Source organism: Curcuma longa, chromosome 13, assembly GCF_044706935.1.
Source record: "Curcuma longa cultivar G26 ecotype Majalengka, Jawa Barat chromosome 13, ITB_CL_G26_1.1, whole genome shotgun sequence".
NCBI lineage: Eukaryota > Viridiplantae > Streptophyta > Magnoliopsida > Zingiberales > Zingiberaceae > Curcuma > Curcuma longa.
Genome location: NC_133873.1, coordinates 7,883,208 through 7,903,436, shown reverse-complemented (window position 1 = coordinate 7,903,436; position 20,229 = coordinate 7,883,208). Strand labels below are relative to the sequence as shown.

Below are 20,229 nucleotides of genomic sequence, written 5' to 3'. Positions count from 1 at the left end.
TAACCTTTGCCATTACTTGGGTTGGGCCAAGCCCAAACCCAAGAAACTGAAACGCATTTCTACCACAGTCGTCTGTAAAACCTAGATCCCAAATTCCAATTTTACCCCTCATTTGATTCATAAAAAATCCAATAGTTACCTAAAAGTTGAGGGTATTTTAGTATTTTAAGGCTCGCTCCGATAAAACCCTTCTTGACCCCTACTCGGTTCCCCATTTCTAGCTCGAGCTGTCCCCAAAAAAGGTGGTCTTCCGACGTCGTCTCGGGTCGCCGGCGCTTCTGCTTCTCGTTGACGTCAATGGCAAAGCGTCAGATTCATTTGCTCAACCGTGTTATCGTGGAGAAGGCCGTCCCTCCCTCCAAGGCAGAGAAGATAACGAAGGTGATGGTAGTTTAACTTTGATTTTAATCGCTTTTGATTGGGATGGTAAACACTTGCTTGCGATTTGGCAACATTGTGCGGCTGTTTGTGCCTGTTGTTCCTGATCAATGTGTCAATGCTCCGTGGCTTGCGTTCACCTACTCCGAGTTGGTTGCCTCTTGGGGATCATTAATTTTCAATTGTAAATATCTTATCAGGGAAGATGCCATATAGTCGCGTTGGTATACCACTGTGAAATCGCTCCGAGTGTGTTGGCTATTGATCCTCAGATGTTGAAATTGGATAATTGTGTATTTTCCTGGTAATTTTGAATTTCATACCAAAGGTTGTAGTTTGGATGTTCCACTTGATTTTTTGACGGTGGGTTTGTTTATTTTCTGACTTTGATCCTAACAACACTACATATGAGGAATCTGGAAGGAACATAAAACAGTATTCATTCAGGATTTGCATTGATAATCACGCTTTGAGTTGATTACTTTTTTCTTTAAAAAAGTCAAACTGTAATCATATGGCTATGATTGAGTGCCATAGTTACAATTTTCTCCACGAGTAATGAGATACTGGTGGGAATCATTTAAGTAATATCTAGTTGTGATAATAGATTTGAATTACATTGTTGGGATATTACAATATACTAGATATTTCTAGTAAAATCTAGTACAATTATAATGTAATACAGCTAATTCAAGTCACAATGTACACAACAATGTAATACAATTTTCTTTGGACTTTTGTGTATTACATTGTTGTACTACTAGTCTTTTGTCGAAACATTGCTACTCTGTAGTTGTACCTTTTATGTTATCTTTTGTTTTGGTATTTTTTCTAGATTTCTTAGTGTTGTATATTTACATTGTTTACTCCCACTTGTGTTTTGTTGAAATATTACAACTACATAGCTTTTAACATATTTTAATCTTTTGTTGTTTTGGGTTTCATGCTCTTGAGAGCTGTTAGAATATTTAGGGATAATAGCCTATAAATATATATATATATTTTAGAATAGGTCTCCTAGAATAGGTACCTAAATCTGTATTTAAATAGGGCCTTATTTTTTGTAATAAAACAAGATTTCTTATGTTATTTTACACGGTATTAGAGCGAGGTTAGATTTCTAGGCTTTCTCCTCTTCTACCTCCGCCGCGCGCGAGCCTCTTCGAGAAATAGCGTGACAAAAAAAAACCACGAAAAACAGAGGATCGTAGTTTTCCCTCTTTGTCTTCTTCCGTTCGCATGCGTCTATCTCTGTCCGCGTGCCTCTTCTCAGCCCACGTTATGTCGTCCGTCGAGTGTAGCGTCGCCATTCGCGAACGCCGTCGGCCGTTGGTTCTCGCAAGCGTGAGAGACGACCCTGTTCCTTGCTCGCGATCGTGCTTCTCTTTGCCTCTCGATCGCGTGACGGCGTCCTCTCCGTCACTGTCAAGAAGGTGCCACCGCCGGAGCCCAAGAAGCCCAAAGTCATCGAGGTCAAGGTCGCCTGAGCAATGATCAACGTTGTGATAGCTAGCGAGGTCGACTGCCGTAACCTAGGGATTCCGGGTCCCTGCGTTGCCCCTCCTTTCTCTGAAACACGAGAAGAGATCTGCCTTCCAGAAGGTCTCCTCTGGTGCTGCGCCAGCCGCTGGGCCCTCCTTCGCCGCTCCAATTGCTGGAGAAATTTATTTGCAGATTCAATTGGCCTTGAAGAATATCCACCCTCTGACGAAGTAGTCCTTGCTATAGTTTCTTGATTCCGACGCAAGAATATCCTCCCTATTACCCGACGCCGTAAGCCCACGCAAAAGCTCACTGTTGTCGCTTGCGTTCCCGTCCCTGTCTGGCCTCAGCCTCTGTTCCCGCCATGACTACCTCCGGGACTCCGAAGCTAAATATCTCAATTTTTACTAATCACATCATTGCACCGCTCTCTTCTGAGCTGTTGGATGGTAAGAACTATTCCTCTTGGAACTCTCACATTGAGCTTTGGCTTGTTGGATAGGGTTATGAAACACATCTCACCCAAACCGAAGAGGATATTCAAGTCGCCGATTGTCCTCTGTGGAAAAAGGTTGACGCTCAGTTATATTGTATTATCCAAGCCACCATCCATCTTCTCTTAGGGATGTTTTCCGCACTCACAAGACTTGCAAAGCTGTTTGGACACAGGCTCAACAACTCTTTACAAACACCTCTAGGCGGCTTTATCAAGTTTGTGAAGATCTCATGACCATCCTTAGTGCCCATCAGTTTAAGGTTCTATGCCAACTTATCTGGGTTCGGTCTCTAGCCTTCTTTGTGACTTCAATGAATTGCTTCCATCTGCGGCCACTCCTGTTGCGGAGCTTGAAAATCAAATTTTTTTTTTATGTCTCTAGCTTTATATCGTTTGCCCAAAGATTATTATCATGTTCGTGATCAGATCCTGGGTAGCCCTACAGAGGCTACCATGGATAGTACCTGGGCGACTCTCCTTTGTGTCCCTGCTAAAAACGTAACGTTGCCTCCTTCCATTCATGTTAACTCATCAGCTTTGGTCTCTCGAAACAACAACGACCTCTACCTCGTAAGGGTGGCAAAGGACGCCTTTGGTGTGATCATTGCCATCGACAAGGACATACGATTGATAAATATTGGAGTCTATATGGTCGACCTCCTTGTGCTGCGCAGACCGTCTAGAGTTCTGTCGCTCCTTCAGCTTCCACTTCACAGTTGTCACAGATCCGACCTCACCGCCTTCCTATGATGACTTTCTGAAATGGTGTGAGGATCGAAAGACTTCTGATTCTCCTGCTGTCGTTGCATTCAATGGTAATTTCTTTGCTAGCATATCTCGCTCTTCGAGTCTATGAATTCTTGATTCCGAGACCACTGATCATATCACTGGTAATAAATCTCTTTTTCTTTTCTTTCTACTTCTGGTTATTTACTCTTTGTCACTATGACAAATGGTTCTCAAACTCAGTGTAACGCCCCCCTTTCTTATACTAATAGGGAGACGTTACGTACTTTAACTTTCCTTAAATTTTACTCATTAAATATTCCGCGGTTCCGCCGAATAAAAACTTTTCTTTTTTATTTATCTGCAATATGAGAAATGCAAACTATAAGCAATGCTTAGTAAGTACATCATCTAACTCACAAAAACCATAGAAAACTTCGTCATAACATATGCTATTATATGAAATAAAATGCTGGTAAATGATATGGGAAAACTTATACTATATATAAGTTAAAATAAATAAACAATATCATTTAAACTTTTCTTTTGCTCAGGGCCTTGTGCCCAGAATTCTTTGTGAGCCTTGTGCCCAGAATTCCTTTTCTTATGGTTGTGCCCGTGGGCCTTGCGTCCGATACCCGCCTGTCTAAAGTAAAATACTTTTCTTATACTTCTTATATCATGCAATTTGGAAAGCAACAATTTACACATGTTTAACATCATGGAAATAATACTTTATGCATGCTCTACATACTATGGACATAATAAAGAAAACGTTCTTGAGAGATATATTCCCGGTTTTAACGCTCGGAGACTTTTGTGCTCTAACCTTTACCTAGCAAAAATCATAACTATAGCTTAATCGAAATCATTAACCTAATCTAATTACTCAATTGGGTCAAGAGTTAATCTTACCCCAAATCAACTGGATTACTCCATTAATCCTTCACCACTAAACATAACTTAACAAATTCACTAATTATCTAATTAATTAACTGATTAACTAATTCATTAATTAACTAGTTACTTAAAATTGATTAACAAACACATTACTGATTAACATTTAATCAACCTAGATTAATCATCTTCTTACATTAATTAACTAATCTAATTAATTGATTTCAAACTTGCTACTCGCCTTCTCCAGGATTGGAGTACGCGGAGGATGCGGCATTGTGCTTGGCGGTGCTGATGTGCGGCGGCAGTCTTAGCGCCGGTGATGACCTATATCGACTGGAAGAAAAGAGGCGGCTAGGGTTTCCTTTTAAAGCCTCTTCCGTTCCGACTCTTCCGCCGGCGGAACCGGGCGCGGCGGACGCAGTCCGCGCGGGCGGGAGCGCGGCTGCCGGCGACACGTTCGTGCGGAACAGGTAATCCGGCCGAGAAAAAGGAGCAGGGCTCGGTTCACTTGAACCGGGTTCAGAGTTTGATTAGCAACCCACCTTAAATTTTGATTCGCTTGGTTCGGCCATCAAACGACCTCCGATTGGATCCAAACTAATTTTGTTGGATTCGTCTTTGCAAGACGAATCTTTCACCTATTTTATTTTATCAAAATCTCTTTCGGCAGGAACCAAACCAACTTGGTTCAGTTTGGTCAATCTGGGTTCATTTGATTCCCTAATCGAACTGTCTCTGATTTGGTCAAAACCGGTCTTGTTGGATTCGTCTTAGCGAGACGAATTCTTTTCTTTCTATTTTATTCTATCAAACTCCTTTCTATCATTTAACTAAAAGAACTTTTTATTAAAATATTAAATCTAATTAAAATTCCTAAAAATAGGGAGAAATAATCCGGGTGTTACACTCAGTCCCATGGTGTTGGTATTGTTCATCCTTCTCCGTCTCTTTCTATTTATAACGTTCTTTATATTCCCCGGTCAACTTACTTGGTCTCTTGATTATGTCATCTCGTTTACTAAATCTTCTGTTTCCTTACAGGATTGGAGTACGCGGAGGATGATTGGCTTCGGATGTGAGTCTTAGGACCTTTAACAGTTCTCTCTTGTTGGTTCAGCGGCGGCATCTCCACTTTTTATTCATGCTCAGTTGGGACATTCTGGTCTTGATAAGTTGAAATAATTACATCCTGGTCTTTCTCACTTAGAGTCCTTGTCTTGTGAGTCATGTCAATTAGGAAAGCATGTTCGTAGTTTTTTTCCTCTCGCATTATGAGTCAGGCTATGCCCCCCTTTGTTTTGGTTCATTCTGATGTTTGGAGTCCGAGTCGTGTTTCTTCTATATTAGGATCACAATATTTTGTTACCTCTATAGACGATTTTTCTCGTTGTAATTGGTTATATCTAATGAAGGATCGTTTAGAGTTGTTTTCTCTTTTTCAATCTTTTTTCTATGAAATTAAAACTCAATTTGGTATTTCTCTTTGAACCTTACAGAGTGATAATACATATGAGTATCTATCTATTCCGTTTCAGACCTTCTTAGCGTCTCATGGTGTGTTGCATCGGACGTCTTATCCTCATACCCCTCAACAGAATGAAGTTGTTGAACGCAAGAATCGCCATCTTCTTGAGACCACTCGGACTCTTCTTCTCTATTCTCATGTTCCTCATCGGTTTTGGAGTGATGTTGTACTTACTGCGTGCTATCTCATTAATCGCATGCCTTCCTCGACTCTACAAGGTCAAATACCTCATCAGTCTCTTCATCATTTACCACCTAAAGTCTTTGGTTCTATATGTTTTACTCATGCTCTCGATCCTAACATTGACAAGCTCTTTCCCCGGTTTCATAAATGTGTCTTGGATACCCATAGTCTCAGAAAGGGTACAAGTGTTATTCCCCTATTCTCCGTCGGTACTTCATCTCTGTTGATGTCACGTTCTTTGATTTGGTTTCATTTTTTGGGTATGATGGATCTCCGTTCGAGTTTTCTCCTTCTATGCCTGCGCCAATGACTGTTTTTTATCCTCCAGAGATGTCTCTGTCACCTCCTTCCCCATCTCCTCTATTATCGAACACCCCATCTCCTCCATTACAGGTTTATCAGCGTCGTCCTCGTCCTGCTTTGTCGCCGCCCCATCACTGACGCTGCCATGGACACATCTTTGGAGCTAAATCTTTCGCTTCTTCCTCCGATCCTGTCTCTTAAATCTGATATTCTCATTGCACTTCGGAAAGGTATGCATTCCACTCGTAATCCTTTTCCTCATTATGTTTCTTTGAGTTATCATCGTATTTCTCCTTCCTATTATTCTTGTCTTTCCTCGTCGTCTGTTTCTCTTCTGAAGACTATAGGTGATACCTTTGCCCATCCAGGATGAAAACAGACTATGTTCGATGAAATGTGTCTTATAGAGCAGTGAGACTTGGGATCTCGTTCTTCTACCACCAGGGAAGTCAGTTGTCGATTGTCGATGGGTATATACGGTGAAAGTTGGTCCAGATGGATAGGTTGTCTGGCTTATGGTTCGCCTCGTTGCTAAGGGCTATATTCAGATCTTCGGATTGAATTATGGGGATACTTTTTCTCCTGTTGCCAAGATGTCCTTTATGCGTCTATTCCTGCCCGTTACTGTGATTCGACATTGGCCTCTTTATCAGGTGGACATCAAAAATACTTTCTTATATGGTGACCTGTTCGAGGAAGTCTACATGGAGCAACCTTCGTGTTTTGTTGCTCAGGGGGAGTCTTCTGGTCTTGTATATCGCCTGAAGAAATTTTTATATAGTTTCAAGCAGTCTCCAGAACATGGTTCGGTAGATTTAGTATTGTAATTCAACAGTTTGGCATGACTCAGAGTGAGGCTGATCATTCTGTCTTTTATTACCAATCATCTACTGGTTGCATCTACTTAGTAATTTATGTTGATGATATTGTTATCACAAGTAGTGATCATCTTGGAATTTCATAGGTGAAACATCTTTTCAAACATTTTCAAATAAAGGATATTGGCAAACTCAAATATTTTTTGGGAATAGAAGTAGCATAGTCCAAAGATAGGATTATCATATCTCAAACGAAGTATGCAATGGATATTTTGGAAGAAACAGGAATGTTAAACTCAAAAACAGTTGACAACCTCATGGATCCTAATGTCAAGTTCCTGCCAAATTAGGGGGAGCCTCTTCCAGATTCTGAACGGTACAGGCGATTTGTAGGGAGACTAAGCTACCTTACTATTACGCATCCCGATATCTCATTTGCAGTAAGTGTAATAAGTCAGTTTCTCAATTCTCTATGCAAGCAATATTGGGATGTTGTGACTCGCATTATCTGATATATCAGAGGCGCTCTAGGAAATGGTCTTTTGTACGGAGACAGGGCATACTCGAGTAGTAGGGTATTCTAATGCAGATTGGGCAGGATCTCTCATTGATAGGAAATCTACTTCTGGGTTTTGTATATTTGTCGGAGATAATCTTGTTTCTTGTAAAAGCAAAAAGCAGAATGTTGTAGCAAGATTCAATGCAGAGGCAGAATATTGAGCTATGACCATAGCCAGTCAAGAGCTTATATGACTCAAACAGTTGCTTCAAAAGCTAAGATTTGGAGAGGTTACACAAATACCACTTATATGTGACAACCAAGCCACCATGCATATCGTCTCGAATCCCGTTTTTTATGAGAGGACAAAGCATATTGAAGTTGACTATCACTTATCAGAGAGAAAGTTATATTTGGTGAAATATCTATTAGTTTTGTTAACTCACATGATCAACTAGCAGATATATTCACTAAGTCACTGAGATGTCCTCGAATTGACTATATATGTAATAAGTGTAGGATCTGTGACGCGTTAAAGGGGGGGTGAATAGCGCGATCGTCGCTTTTTCGTACGTTCGTTCTATCAGAAAACTAAGCATCGGAATATTAGAAAACAAGCAGGGACACGTAGATTTTACTTGGTTCCTAACCCCCCAGGATTAGTATGTCCAAGGCCTATGTATGGGAGGCGCCCGTCCATTAGTAGTCTCCTTTTCGAACGTTCGTTTAGAGGCGGAGAAACCCGTCTTACAGTCCAATAAAGAATAACAATAAATAAAGCAAAGTAAGACAAGTAACGAAAAATAAACCAAACACTTTCGCCGATTTGGAAGTTTTGAGCGCCTCGCACTCCTCTTGGATCTTCCCCGGTTGTAAGAGTCTGGCCCTGTTTGCGTTCAGAATCACCACTAGTTGAAGAGGAGGGCTTGTAGTTGATATTGTCTTGTTGTTCACGTTCACCTCCTTTTATAGCCTCTTCCGATCGATTGGAACCCCTCATCCGGGCGACTGGATAAGGATCTGATCCGATCCGATCTTATCAGGGTCGAGTCTGATATTCAGGTCAATTGGAATCCACATTCGGGTTGCCCGGATCGTCCGATCGCTTGGAATCATCATTCGGGTCGCCCGTAATCAGTTGACTGAGGTTTGACCTAAGTTAACCTCGAGCTTGGTTTAACTGCTTCTGTTTGCTTCACTTGTGCTTTCTCCATTTTGCTTCTAGCTCCTTGTTCCTGCAAGACAAGCATACAAATATGCAAGCAACCTAAATCTTACCCTGTGGGTCTAACTTCAGATTTCTATCGAAATCCTGGATTAGTCTGACGCATACCATTCCATTTTAGGAACACGCCCTTACCCACTCTACTCGGGAGAAGTTTTGTCTTCAGATTTGTTGGACTTCCCGCTTAGCTATGCTCCTTGGCTCCTAGGAATTTGCTGTTGGATCTCGGTTATCCTGACCGTCCAGACTTCACCAAACCTCTGGTCCTCCTGACTGTACCTGCTTGGACTTTGGCTACTTTCGAGTCCTCCGACATTGCTTGGACTTGCACCTGGTGCATTTACCTTGCTAAGACTTTTGCCTGATCCTTCAAACCAGGACTTGCCTTTGCCTAGCCTACAACTAGAACTTTCTCTAGCCTAGCCTACAACTAGGATTTTCCCTGCCTAGCTTCACTCACCAAAACTTCCTTGTCCAATCTTCCAGATCAGGACTTCTACTGCCTAGTCTAACCGATTAGGACTTCTCGTTAGTCATCTGGTCAAACTGACCTGATTAGACTTTACTCACATCCAAATATCAGGTTCTGTTTGGATCAACCCTTGGTCAAACTGACCAGACCTAGGTGTATTGTCAAACATCGAAACTCTAGGATCAGATCTAGTGTTTCTTACACCAACAATAAGCTGAGTGCATATGATTTATATTCTTCAGTTTGAGAGGGAGTGTTAAAATATTTAGGGATAATAGACTATAAAAATATATATATATATATTAGAATAGGTCTCCTAGAATAGAGACCTAAATCTGTATATAAATAGGGCCTTATTTTTTTGTAATAAAATAAGATTTTTTATGTTATTTTACAAGAGCTACTCTGTCTAATTGAATTAAGATGTCTGCATGCAACTTGTGCATCTAAATTTCTGCTTTTCATTTTATTTAATTGACTAATTGTCAATCAAATGACATTAATGTTGATTCTCCATAGGCCATTTGAAAAACTTATATTATCCTCTTTTCTTAAGAATTTACTTCATGTTTTTTTCTTAACTTTTAATTTACTTTGTGCTTTCATCTACAGTGTGATTATGGAGTAGTAGTAGTAGGTACTGAGGTATGTGATAGCAATGGAAATCCTAATCCTGTGAAGAATGGCTACTCTCTTCTTCTGTCAAAGGGTCATGGGTGGACTGAGCTGAAGCTGAGTGACAGAAGGTACGATATTTCTGTGACTCAGTTTCCAAAGTAAAGTAGAACAAATGTGAAGGTGTTTAAATGTTGGTAAAGTAGTTTTGTTTGTCAGTCATGTTTAAAATTTGTAATGCTACCATACCACTACATGATCAAACTTGTGTCCCAATTGAGGTAGAGTGTAAGTAGGGGTTGATGAGGGTCTTAGTAGTTATTTTGAACAATTAAATGCCTTAATTCAGCTAAGATGTTTAACTAGATTTCACAGAATAAATAGACCATTTGAGCATCTACTTAATGAGTGAAGAAAAAATGTACTGTAAAATCTCTAATACTTTATGAATAGGTGCATTGCTTTCTTTTTTTCCTTCTAACCATGCAGCTTTCCTTAGGGCAGTAGATACTAGGATTCTAGGAATGAAACTAAAACTAAATAACTAATGATAGAAGGAAGCATGACAACAACATTAGGGTTAATTTGATCGAAGTTGGTTTATTTTCTTTTCCTCGAGGAAATGAAATATCCTGAAAGGAATTGTTAAAGCATGCTAGTTACTGTACCCTGTAGATAACTAATAGTAATTGCCCATTATGAAGTCAATATAAAGAATAAGGATTTTACAAACAAAACAAATCTAATGAAAGCATTATAAGAATCATACAGATCTCAGAATATAGTCGAAATAAGAATTTATTTTGATTCCTTATTAAATATTACTTTGACCATTACCAACATAATGGGGAGAATTATGCAGCTCATTTCAAAATATTCATTTGTTGTTCTTCTTATGTTGTAGTGGTAGATGGCCCAATTGCTGCAATTTCCTTAACACATAGAATATGTCTTTTCGCATAAGTTTCCATTGTGCTGGTAATATTAACCATCAGCATGACTACCCTTAAATGGCTTCTACATGTATGGCCTTGGTAATCAATAGTGCGAACACATGCTACTTTGTAGAATTAGACGGTGTCAACTTGGGGTCTTGTGGTAAGAAGCATTTCAAGGTGCTCACTTGAAGACCGACCTATTCACCTTGGTTGGATTGTTGGCATCGTGGGCTAAAATCAATTTCCAATCCATCTTGAGTGAGAAGTGTTCAACTCAGGTGAACTGAATCAAGCTTCAACTGGCGTTGATAAAACTCAAAACTACTTGTATTCATTTGGCTATCATTGCCAAATTGAGGCCCAAGCCAACTTAATATAATTGTCAGACTTTAATTTGTTCGAACTTATAAAATAATAAGACAATGAATTTCTCTCTCTGTGTATTACAAGATATAAGCCCCTATTTATACATGAATATAGGAACCTATTATAGGAGAATTATTCTATTAAAAAAAACAGAATATTTATCCTTAACAGAATATTTTAATAATTCCTAAATATTCTAACACTCCCCCTCAAGCTGGAAGATATAAATTATATATACCCAGCAGTCCAGCTTGTTACATATGTAGTCAATTCGAGGATGTCCTTTGTCTTCATATAAAAGATCCTTTCCTGGAGCACCTCTGATATATCGGATAATGCTTGTTACAGCATCTCAATGTTTCTTGCATGGAGAGTTGACTTACTACACTTACTGTAAATGAGATATCCGGACGAGTAACAGTAAGGTAGCTTAGTCTCCCTACTAATCGCCTGTATCGATCAGGATCTGAAAGAGACTTCCCCTGATTTGGCATGAGCTTGACATTCGGAGAGTTGGAACTTGCTAGCTTGTTGCCGTTACTGGAAGAGGGCAGCGGAGAAGAGAGGTGCACGACCACAGGAAGAGTGGCGTCGTGAGGAAGAAACAGGAGCGCGCGACAACCGGGAAGAGTGGCGTCGCGAGGAAGAAACAGAAACTCGCAACCACGGGAAAAGTGGAGTTGCGAGGAAGAAACAGGAGTGCGCGACCACGGGAAGAGTGGCATTCGCGAGGAAGAAACAAGAGCGCGCGACCACGGGAAGAGTGGCATCGCAAGGAAGAAACAAGAGTGTGCGACCACGGGAAGAGTGGCGTCACGAGGAAGAAACAGAAGCGCGCGACCACGGGAAGAGTGGCGTCGCATGGAAGAAACAGGAGCGTGTGATCACAGGAAGAGTGGTGTCGCGAGAAAACATGCTGCTCGTCGCATCGTGGAAGACGCGCGACGAGGAAGCCACCGCGATTGCTGTGTCGCGACGAGGAAAACGTGCGACGAGGAAGGCGGCTGACAGAAACGCACGCGAGGAAAACGCGTGGCGAACAAAGAGAGAAGGAAGTCGTTGCAATTGCTGCGTCGCAACGAGGAAAACGCGCGACGAGGAAGGCGGCTGACAGAAACGCACGCGAGGAAAACACATGGCGAACGAGAGAGAAGGAAGCCACTTGTGATTGGGCGTTGCGACGAGGAAACCTAAGGAGGAGGAAAATCCGAACAGACACGAGCACACGCGAGGAAAATGCGTGGCGAACAGAGAGAGAATGAAGAAAAATTACTGCTGCTGTGTTGCTGGAAAAGCAGAAGGTGCTGGAATGGCGTCGCGATTGCTCTCTGTTCGCGGTGGATGTCGCGAACAGGGATGGAGAGATGCGGGAGGCTGCCTTCTTGGGCAGTGCGACGTCGAGGAGGAGGGACTCGATAGCCTCGGGGCCGCGGTTCTCCTTGCAAGGGTCGAGATCCTCTGGACCGGAAGCGTTCGTCGAAACCTCCCGGAGAGGCGGAGGAGGAGCAGGAGCCGACGAGATCTTGGCAGTGGAACCACCATCCTCGAAGGCGGCGTTGTCCCAAATCTGAAGGCTCATCTTCTTCTGAAGAGTTGCAGCAAGCTTCTGAAGATCTCGTCGGCCAGCGAGATCTCCTCGACCTCGGCGAAGGCAACGCGGGAGGCGGCGGCGATGAGAGAGAGGAGAAAGAATTAGGGTTAGACGGATAAACCTAAACCCCTTCGCTCTGATACCATGTAAAATAATAGACAATGGATTTCTCTCTGTGTATTACAAGATATAAGCCCCTTATTTATCATGAATATAGGAACCTATTATAGGAGAATTATTCTATAAAAAAAAATAGAATATTTATCCTTAACAGAATATTTTAATAATTCCTAAATATGGTATCAAACAGAACTTATAAGAAACACTTGGTTAAATTGCTAATCATTATCATCCTAGTTCTTTTCAAGTTGTCTTTTTTGTTTTGCTTGCTTAAGAGTCTATCCTTCCTCCAAAATATGCATGTTTTCAAGGATATATTTTTTCTAATATATTATCATCAAATTTTGGGAGCATTCTCAATCGACAAGTTAAAAGCTATATTCATGATTTTTGCAATGAAGGTTAGAATAGAATTCTCATTTTTGCATTAATATTTCAGGAGCAACTGCATTGGTTTTCCTTGTAGTCCTACCTTGAGTACACATGTAGGATGTGGTAGCTTGAAGCATGGAGAGCGCGTTTACTCAGGAGGCTCTAATATAAGTAGCAGCTCAATTCAACTGAAGTCATATACCTGTGGACCTATTTCTCTGAAACATGTCCTCGGGAGTCGATATTTATCTTCTCAGGCTGGAGGGAATTCAGGTGATAGGGAAGACGATCTAGAAGATGGATTTTTTGACCTGGATTTACCACTGGAATCTGCTGATTCTGTGGATAATTCAGGCAAAGAAGACAATGAAGAGCTCATTTCCAAAGGGGAGTTATCCGAAGAATATGATGAATCTGCAGTTAGCTCACCTGACTTGGTAGATGTTGAAGCAAGTGAAGGTGGGGCAAAAAGGAGCTGTCAAGGCTCTCGCATTCTCCAATTTTTGATATAATAATGGAAACTCCGAGGAATTCTTTAACAAGAGCACTTGATAAGTATGTTGAGGAAGGGAAACCTCTTGGGAGAGATGAGATATCTCTTGCTATGTTTAATCTAAGGAAGAGACGTGTCTACCCAAGGGCACTGCAGGTGATTGTATCTTACCCTAGTACTTTCCTAAAGTTATGATGTTTCTAAAATTGATTTTGACCTATGGTGTACTAATTGAAGATCAAACTTTTCTTTTTGGTAGCATTTACTACCAACAAAGTGGACTAGGGCTTTCCCTTTCGAGTTGTCTGATTGTATGGCCAAACCATACAAACAACTTCTTTCTTAGATTTTGATCGGGGCTTGCAATTCTCAGTTTTTATAATATTTAGTTCTTTTTGTAAGTTTTATTCATCCTGGTACTTCATCATTATATACTATCCCAAACAGGGTCTAATTTAAATGCATTGGACATGCTTGAGCAAAGGGCAAATTGCCCGCTGCACTAAGATCGAATGCGGTCTGTATTATGTTAAATGTTGATCCATGAAATGCATTGAACTTGTAGTAGGATTATAGTTGGTCTTCACTATGAGGACCATTACATTTTGCACAATTAAATTTTGAATCAAATCATCCTCCATTTTTCTAGGTTGTTCCCCGGAAGGAATGCGTTGCAGGGTCCGACTGTAACGTCTCGACAAGGACTACTGCATCTCAACGAGAACTCGGATGTAGTGTTAAATATGCAAGAGTTCGCATTGTAGGGTCTTACTATAACATCTTGGTAAAGACCATTACATCTTCTTGCAAATTCGAGTGTAGTGTTAAATATGTAAGAGTTCTTACACCATAGATTGGGTAAAAACAAATATTATAGAAAATTTAATTCTAAGATTTGGAACATAGAACATAGAAACGCTCGATAAAATAATGGAGGTGGTAGATACGATGATTGGAGAAAAATTAATATTTTATATATATAAGAAACAAAATGGGTAGGGGAGAAGGTAAAGATGAAAGAGAATTTTATGGTATACAAGAATGAGTATAACAAGAAATAAAATAGGAATTATTGTTGATAGTTTATTAAAGAATAAAGTAGTATGAGTAGTTAAAAAGAAGGATAGAATTATAACTTTTAAGATAGTGGTGACAAAAAAACTATTAATGTAACTAGCATATATGCACTTCAAATAGGGTTAGATGAACACACAAAATCTAAATTTTGAGACGACTTAGATGAAGTATTACAAAATATTCTATCAATTAAAATGATGATCTAAATGGACATGTAATAGTGAAAATGAGGAATATGATAAGGTGTACGGGAATTATGAGTTTAGAAAAAACAATGAAAGAGGAAACTATATTGAATTTTGTGATAGCATATGAACTTATAACTAATACGTTTTTTAAGAAAGAGAAGAACATTTGGTTATGTTCAAAAATGAGAATAATAAATTGCAAATTAACTTTTTTATTGTTAGGAAGAAGGATAAAAAGATTTGTAAAGATTGCAATATTATCCCTGGAGAAACTTAACTATTAAATATAAGTTAATAGTGTTAGATATATTCTTCAAGCATAATATTAATAGAAGGAAAATATGTACAACTCCTAGAATTAAGTAGTAGAAGTTAAAGGATGGGGAACAAAATATATTTAAGGAGAGGATATGAGTATAAGTATTAGGAGAAATATACGATAATTCAAATACGATATGGAATAAAATGGTATCAAAGTTAAAAATAGTAGTAAAGAGTATACTCGATGAGTTAAAGGATCATGCATCACCAAATAAAGAATCTTGGTGGTGGAATGAGAAAGTACTCGAGAAAATGAAGAAAAAATGTTATTATATACTTGTACGAATGAGGACAACTTAAAAAATATACAATATCTAAAAAAGAGGATAAAAAATAGTAAATAAAGTTAAGAATGAAACTTTTGAACACTTATTGAAAATTAGATATAGAGGAAGAGAAAAAAGATATTTATAGAATAACTAAAGCGAGAGAGAGAAAGACAAGAGATTTTATCCCAATAAGATATATTAAAGTGAATGCAATAGGGTATTAGTAAATGAAGAGGAAATAAAAGAGCAGTGGAAGAAGTAACTTTTTAATGAAAATTTAGGTGACCAATTTAACTTAGGTAATTTAAGTAGGTCAAATGAGTATAAAAATTTAAATTTTTATCGTAAAATTCAAACTTAAAAAATAGAACAAGTTTTAAATGAGATGCAAAATGGAAAGGTAGTTCGACCTAATAATATTCCGATAGAGATATGGAAGTGCCTAGGGAACTATAACTGTATTAAACTAATAAGTCATACTATGAAACTTTAGGAAAGATAGAAAATAGATTAAGAAAGGAAACTATGGTGATCGAAAATTAATTTGGAATAATGTCTAGAAAGTCGATAATAGATGTTGTATATCTTCTCAAGCAATTAATTGAAAACTATCAGAAACAAAGTAAGATCTACACATGGTATTCATTGATCTAAAAAAAGTTTATGATAGAGTCCCAAGAGAAATTATATGAAGAATTCTAAAAAAAGAGAGGTGTTAGCATAGCATATATTAAACTAATTAAGGATATGTATAAGAATGTAACGACAAGAGTAAAGACTTTAGACGGATTAACTGAAGCGTTTCCTATAAAGATATGATTACATTAAGGATCAACTTTAAGTCTCTATCTTTTTATAATAATCATGGATGAACTCATTGAACATATCCAAGATACGGTACCGTGGTGTATGAGATGCAAAATGAAAAAGTTGTTAAACTAGATGATATTCCAATAGAGATATGGAAGTGCCTAAGGAGACAAGATATTGAATGACTTATAATGTTATTTAAGTTGATATTGAAAACGAAAAAAAATTTGATCAATAAAGGGTAAATACTCTAGTTTCCTTATATAAGAACAAAGAATATGTATAAAATTGTGCAAATTATAAAAATATTAAGCTAATGAGTTATACCATGAAACTTTAGGAAAGATAGAGAAAAGATTAAGAAAGAAAATCACGGTGATCAAAAATCAATTTAGATTTATGTCTAGAAAGTTGACAATAGAAGTTATATATTTTCTCAGACAATTAATTGAAAAGTATCAGGAACAAAAGCAAGATCTACACATGATATTCGTTGACCTAAAAAAAATTATGATAGAGTTCAAGAGAAATTATATGGAGAATTATAAAAAAGGTATTAACGTAATATATATTAAACTAATTAAAGATATATATGAGGATGTAACGACAAGATTAAAGACTTTAGACGAATTAATCGAAGCATTTTCTAGGGTTACATCAAAGATCAACTCTAAGTCCCTATCTTTTTAATAATAATGAACGAACTCATTGAACACATCCAAGACACAGTACCGTGGTGCATGGGATACAAAATGAAAAAGTAGTTGTATTATATGATATTTCGATAGAGGTACTAAAGTGCCTAGGGAGATAAGATAATGGATGACTTACAAAGTTATTTAACTTGATATTGAAAATAAAAAAAAAATCTAATTAATGGATGGTAAGTACGGGAGTTCCCTTATATATGAACAAAATAGAATGTATAAAATTATGCAGACTATAAAGATATTAAATTAATGAGTCATATCATGAAAACTTTAGGAAAGATAGAAAAAAGACTAATAAAGGAAACCACAGTGATCGAAAATTAATTTGGATTCATGTCTAAAAGGTCGACAATAGAGGTTATATATTTTCTCAGGCAATAGGAACAAAAACAAGATCTACACATGATATTCATCGACTTAAAAAAGTTTATGATAGAGTCCAAGAGAAATTATATAGAGAATTAAAAAAAAAAGAATGTTAGCGTAACATATATTAAATAAATTAAGGATATGTATGAGGATGTAACGATAAGAGTGAAGACTTCAAACGGATTAACTGAAGCATTTTTCATAAAAATAAATTTACATCAAGGATCAATTCTATACTCCTATCTTTTTACAATAATCATGGTTGAACTTATTGCACACATCCAATATACAGTATCGTAGTATATGTTGTTTGCATATAATATTATTTTGTTAGATGAGACTCGTAAAGGAGTAAATGCTAAACTCGAATCTTGATGGGACGCACTAAAAGTGAGATTTTAGACTTAGTAGAATAAAAATAAAATATATGAAATTTAAGTTTAATAATATTAGATGTAATGAGACAATTATTAAGATAGAAGATAATAAGTTGTTGGGAATTCAGAGCTTTAAGGGATAGAGAGATTGAGAGAAAAATCTTACATGGAATACAAGTAAGATAATTGAAATGGAGGAGAGCGTCAAATGTTCTATATGATTGTAAAATACTTTTAAAATTTAAAGGGAAGTTTAAATTTTCCATGTTATATATAATTGAATATTGAAGGGGAGCCTTGGCGCAACGGTAAGGTTGCTGCCATGTGACCTAGAGGTCACGGGTTCAAAATCCTGGAAATAGCCTCTTGCCAAAGGCAAGGTAAGGCTGCGTACAATGGATTCTTTCCCCGGACCCGCAAGGCGGGAGCTTCGTGCACCGGGCTGCCCCCTATGCGCCCCCCATATAGAATTGAATATTAGGTTATGACTCGAGCACATGAACAGAAGATAAGAATTATAAAGATGAGGATGTTAAGATGAGGATGTTAAGATGGATGTATGAACATATAAGGATAGACTGGATAAGAAATGAAATATTAGAGAAACGGTCAAAGTTGCATATATTAAAGGAAAACTCTGAGAGATACTTTTAAGATGTTACGAACATGTACTTAGACGTCCAATAAATATTTCAATTAGGCGATATGAAATTAGGACAAATATTCATATCAAATGAGGAAGAAGATGACAAAAAAAGACTTGATTAGCAACAATAAAATAAAATAAAATTTATTTAAATATAGATGATGATATAGCAAGGAGATAGAACTCAATGACTTAGAAGGATTCATATAACCTACCCCACCTAGTGAGATAAGATCTTGGTTGTCGTTTTTCTATAACGACTCTTATTGATTCATGTCTATTTATTCCTGCACTTTTCCAATGGTAGCTTGATATTTATAGTTCTTTAGACTATTGGTTTTGTATATGAAATGAAAATGTTTTTGAGTTTTTAATCATCTAAAACTCTGGCTTCTTTCTTTTTTGTTGACATATGCAGTTTGTTGAATGGCTAGAAGCTAGGAAGAAAACTGAACTCGACCAGAGGCACTACGTTTCTCATTTGGATTTGATTGCCAAGGTTAATGGTCTACTAGGGGCTGAAAAGTACTTCGATAAAATCCCAGAATCGTTCAGGAATGAGGTTGTTTATGGAACTTTGTTGGCTAATTGTGTTGCTGCTGTTGACGTCAAGAAAGCAGAAGAAGTGTTCGACAAAAATCAGAGATCTCGGTCTTCCAATCACACCTTTTGCTTGTGACCAGTTGTTGCTGCTCTACAAACGGGTAAACTGGAAAAAGATTGCAGATGTACTCTTGTTGATGGAAAAGGAAAATATAAAACCTACGCTCTTCACTTATTGGATGCTAGTCGATGTCAAAGGCCGTGCCAAAGACATATCGGGTGTGGAACAAATTGTGGAGACAATGAAATCTGAAGGTGTGGAACCTGATTTGCTGATCAAGTCCTGGGTTGCAAGAACTTACATATTTGCTGGTTTGAAGGACCAAGCGGAAGCAGCATTGAAAGAGATCGAAGGCGATGACATCCAGGAGAATCGATACCTTTGCAGAGTTCTTCTCCCTCTGTATGCTGCCATGGGCAAAGCAGACGACGTCGCGAGAATATGGAAAGTGTGCCATACAGAACCTTATCTTGGTGAGTGCCTATCTGCAATAGCGGCTTGGGGTAAGCTTGGGCAAATCGAAAAGGCAGAGGAAGTCTTCGAGAAGATGGTCAAGACTTGGAAATTTTCTTCAAAGTACTATGGCGTCATGTTAAAGGTTTACGCAAACAACAAGCTGTTGGCCAAAGGAAAGGAATTGGTTAATCGGATATCTGAAAGCAGATGCCGAAATGTCCCTTTCATTTGGGATGCACTAGTGAAATTCTACATCGAATCCGGAGAGGTGGAGAAAGCAGACTCGGTATTGCACGAGGCTATTCAGCAAAGCAAGCTGAGACCTCGCTACGGCTCTTTTATAGTTGTGTTGAATCAATATGCTAAAAGGGGCGATATCCATAACTCCGAAAAGATTTTCTACATGCTGAAGCAGATCGGCTATGACACTAGACTCAAGCAATACCAGTCTCTGCTCCAGACCTATGTGAATGCAAAGACACCTCCTTATGGCTTCTTGGAACGAATGAAAGCCGACAACATGTTCCCTAACAAGGCCATGGCCGCGCAACTGGAGGCTAATGATGCATTCAGGAAGAGTTTGATCTCGAAGTTGCATGATTGAAGGTAAATCACAATCGAGTTTTTGGTAAATTGCTTCTGCAATCTATCGTGTATTCTCTAGCACATGGGCATTGCATATCGAATTGCATAGCAAGAAGGCCTGTTGCCTAGAACTCTGGCTGAATACTCTAGTAGTTGTTTAAATGCATGAAAATAGAAGAATATTGCGTCTGTTCTTCGTTGTTGATGCATTTGTTCTATTGACTTTTAGGTGTATTACACAATTGATATTTTGTATCGATGTATTAAAAATTAAAGTTCTTACTAAATTTATTAAAGTATACAACAACAAAAAGA

The 20,229-nt window shown here is 38.3% G+C and overlaps 1 pseudogene; it reads left to right on the top strand.

Moving 5' to 3' along the window:
- The first annotated feature begins 269 nt into the window (after positions 1-269).
- LOC141844528 (pentatricopeptide repeat-containing protein At1g80270, mitochondrial-like) lies at positions 270-20,087 on the top strand (annotated as a pseudogene).
- Positions 20,088-20,229: the final 142 nt, after the last annotated feature.